Below are 4,204 nucleotides of genomic sequence, written 5' to 3' on the forward strand. Positions count from 1 at the left end.
TGCAAAGCCATTTGAACTGCAAGATCGGTGGTTTAAGTTCACCAGCCGCTCCTCAGAAACTCTATACAGAGTCACTATGGGTTGGAACCAACTGATGGCACTTAACAACAACAACAACAATCTACCTTGAAGACTGTAACTAGGTATCCCTTAGGTTTCCCAAAGAGAGATGGCTAATGCTGGACAAGTTAGTACTTGGAATGGAAGTCAGAGACTCATTTTGGGAAGAACCCTGACTGGAGAATTTCATGATGGCACACACAGCAATTTGTTAAATTTTGCCCCTGGGCTATTTTTAAATACTCAGTAAGGAAATTTAAGGCTGTTACTAAAAACAGTGGTAGGTTTATGATTAAAATGCCCTTCATGGGCTCTACTTCCCATTGGCTTATTCCCAAAGATAGGGGTATTGTATGGTGATGGTCTCTCAATTAGCATCCCAGAGCTACAGAGTTGCCTTAATAGTGGCTAAACCTTGAATTCCTTGTGGTGACAATCTATACTGCATGTTTTTAATATATCCAACTCCAGGTCTTAGTGCAATTTTAACTGGACCTGTACAGGTAGTTCTGGTAGCATAGTAGTTACGAATTGGGCTGTGAACCACAAGGTCATCAGTTCAAAACTACCAGCTGCTCCGCGGGAGAAAGATGAGGCTTTCTGCTCCTGCAAAGACTCGGAAACCCAACTCGATGGCACTTAACAGAGTCGGAATTTAACAAAACAGATAGCTAAGGAGCTCTGGTAGCATAGTGGTTATGGGCTGCTAATCTCAGGGTCAGCAGTTTGAAACTGCCAGCTGTTCCGTGGGAGAAAGATGAGGCTTCCTGCTCCCATAAAGATTTAACAGCCTTGGAAACCCTGGTTGCTACAATTCGGAACTGACTCCACGGCAGATACCTGTTATGGGTTTGCCAATTTCCACAAACCTGTGGATCCAAATCCAGTTCAAGATGAATGTCACTCTTTTCTGGCAGTTCTTCCTTTATAGCTAACATCTGGTCTACAGGGCTAAAAGTCAATACTGTTCCCAATTTATACAGAAGATCCTGTCCCATGAAAGGGCTGGAGAATTGGGAATAATGAGGAACTGATGTACCAGTGATGTTCCCCTGCCAGCCACAGGCCAGAGGGGGCATTGAGGAACCTCCGGGCTGGTGACCCATCAATAACAATAACAATGTGAGAAGTGGGGGAGACCAGACCCCCTAAGGGTATGAGAACCAAATGGGCTCTCTTGGTGTCAACAAGGAAAGATACTGGTTTAATGGCAACTTCCATGCACACCCTAGGCTCCTCAGGCAGGATTTTAATGTGCTCACAGGGAACATGTAGGGACCTGGGTCCCATGAGTTTGATGATTCAGTAAAGAACATTTTCCCTTTTCCCCCGGCATCTACTTGCAAGGTGAACCTTGAACCCACACCAGAAGCAGGTGGGCAGTGGTCCCCCACACACACTATTCCTAGTGGGCCTGTTTGGGGTCTCTCTCTGCACATGTCCTGGTTTTCCACAGCTGTAGCACTTTTTTCCAAATCAGGGGCCTGGGAGCAACCAGCCAGAATGACCTTGTGGTGCTCATGGATTAATACCAGCCACAACAGCAGCTCTTGTGAATTTTGCCTTTTGGCGGTCTTTCACCTCTGCATCTAGGTCATGGTTATTGTACACTGAGGTGGCAGCTAGCAACAGCTCATTGGGATCACTCTGGTGACCCAGGACCTTCCGTTGTAATTTCCTTCTTATATCTGGGGCAGATTGATTTATAAAGTGGGTGTTTAAGATGACCCTTTTCTCTGTAGATTCAGGATCTAGATTGGTATACTTCTGAATTGCATCTACTACTCTGCCTCCGAGAGCAGGGGAGTTCTCTTCTGTCTCCTGAGTGATTTCAGCTAGCTTGGAGTAATTGACAGGTTTACCCTGAATTTCCCTCATGCCTTCTATGAGACAAGTTAGCATGTAGTTTCATGCTATTCTATCTTTATTGCCTTCTTGACCAGTTTGGTAATTCCACCCAGGATCATGATCTGGGATGGCCATTACCCCAGTAACCAGATGCAGATTAGCGGCATGGGTGCAGGCTGCATTGTGTCCTGCAGCACTTTGCTGCAGCGTTTTTCATCCACAATGTTGCAGTAAGAGAGTAAAACCATCATGTCTTCCCAGATTAGATTAAAAAAATTCCTGCTAAATGCTGAAACTTCACAATTAATTTCCCAGGGTCAATGGAAACGTTTCCTAATTTGTGTTTTTGGATCCTCCATGCTAAAGGGTATATGTCCTCTCATTATCTGGCTAGTTCTTGAAGGGGACACGGATGGGTATATTCCATGGGATGCTGTTGGAAACAGCACTGATTCCTCAGAGCGAGGTGTGGGTGCTGAGAGGACTGCAAGCTGGAGGAATGCCTTTAGGTAGGTTTCTTTTAGGGGAGCTCTTACCAACCCCTCTGAGTGTTCAGGGAGACCCTGGAGCTTTTTCCCCATGCATTGATTATAATGATTTCTATGGTGTATGAAAGCCTGAACATTAAGAATTTCCTTGTCTTTTGTAAAAAAAAAAGATCCACCTGAAGGACAGTATTGTAATTGGTGGACCCATTGGATGGCCACACCTCTGAGTCACCCAACCTATATGGAGCCAAGCTGTGTTACAAAGGAAAATCATCTTCCACGTCTTTAAGCTGTCCATGTCTAGGGCAGGGTCCTTCCATCATTGCAAGGTACGTCTCAAAGGTATGGATTGTCTGCCGGTATGGACTGACTTGTCCCATTTCCCTAAAGAGACACACAGAATCATGCAAGAGGCAGAAACATTCCAACCAGATCAGCAGCGCCCTGATCCTGGAGCTCTCATACCACAGGAGAAACTGAGAGGTGTCCCTCTTTGGCCAGTTTCCTCCCCCCTTGGTGGTGGCTTTGCTGCAGCCTTCCTTCCCACCCACGGCTGAACTGGTTTAAGTCTGTCACAGAGAAGTCGGCTACAGCCTGGGGCTCGTCTGCCTTCTGTCCCTCCTTCCTTTTGGTCTTCCAGTCCATAATTATTACTGTTGTTAAGTGCCCTTGAGTTCGTTCCAATTCATAGCGACCCTGTATAGGGTTTCAGAGGAGAGGCTGGTGAGCTTGAACCACCCACCTTGCAGTTTAGCACATTACAGACAGTGTCACACCAGGACTTCAGCCCACAATTATTATTGTTGTTATTAAGTTCTGTAGAGTTGGTTCCAACCCATAGCAACCCTGCTTAGGGTTTGTGAGGAACAGGGGGTGAGCTTGAACCACCAACTTTGTGGTTCAAACTGACTTTGCAGTCCAGCCCATTAACCCACAGCGTCACATGACCCACAATTAGAAAAGAGGTGGTGGTGGTGGTTATGTGCTGTGGAATTGCTTCCGACTCATAGTGACCCTGAACACGGTTTCTGAGGCTGTAAATCTTCATGGGAGCAGAAAGCCTCATCTTTCTCCTGCAGAACAGCTGGTACTTTTGAACTGCTGACTTCGAGGTCCCAATTCATAACCACTACACTACCAGATAGGAAAGAGGTAGAAGGATGAATTCCCCTGCTCCTGACATCTAGATATTCTTATTGTACCCCTTGTAAAAAAAAACTGCAGACTGGCACCGGCATGAAAAAGATAGGCTAGACAAAGGAAAGAGCAGGCTGGACTCCCTCCCTACTTGGGTCCTTCAACAGTTGTCTCAGATAAAGGAAAGCTCCTTCCTCAGCCTCCTGCCCCTACACTGTTGCAACCAGAACACCGCACCACCTCTTCAATTGTTGTTTGGTGCCATCGAGTTGGTACCGACTCATAATGACCCTATGCACAGCGGAATGAAACACTGCCCGATCCTGGGCCAACCTCACTATTGTTGCCACGCTTGAGTCCATCAATGCTGCCACCTGGCCAATCTATCTCGTTGGGGGTCTTCCTCTTTTTCTCTGACCCTCCACCTTACCAAACATGATATCCTTCTCCAGTGACTGGTCCTTCCTTACAATATGTCCGAAATATGAGAGACAAAGTTTGGCCATCCTGGCCTCCAAGGAGCACTCTGGCTGCACTTCTTCCAACATAGATCTGTTGGTTCTATGGGTAGCCCATGGTACTTTCAATATTCTCCTCCAACATCATATCTCAAATGTGTCAATTCTTCTACCATCTTCCTTATTTAGTATCCAGCTTTCACATGCATATGA

The 4,204-nt window shown here is 46.2% G+C and overlaps 1 pseudogene; it reads right to left on the minus strand.

Annotated features, from left to right (window-relative positions):
* Positions 1-1,968: 1,968 nt before the first annotated feature.
* The window catches only part of LOC102823314, a 101,838-nt pseudogene continuing 99,602 nt past the window's right edge, over positions 1,969-4,204 (minus strand).

The sequence above is a fragment of the Chrysochloris asiatica genome, unplaced genomic scaffold, assembly GCF_000296735.1.
Source record: "Chrysochloris asiatica unplaced genomic scaffold, ChrAsi1.0 scaffold00042, whole genome shotgun sequence".
Taxonomy (NCBI): domain Eukaryota; kingdom Metazoa; phylum Chordata; class Mammalia; order Afrosoricida; family Chrysochloridae; genus Chrysochloris; species Chrysochloris asiatica.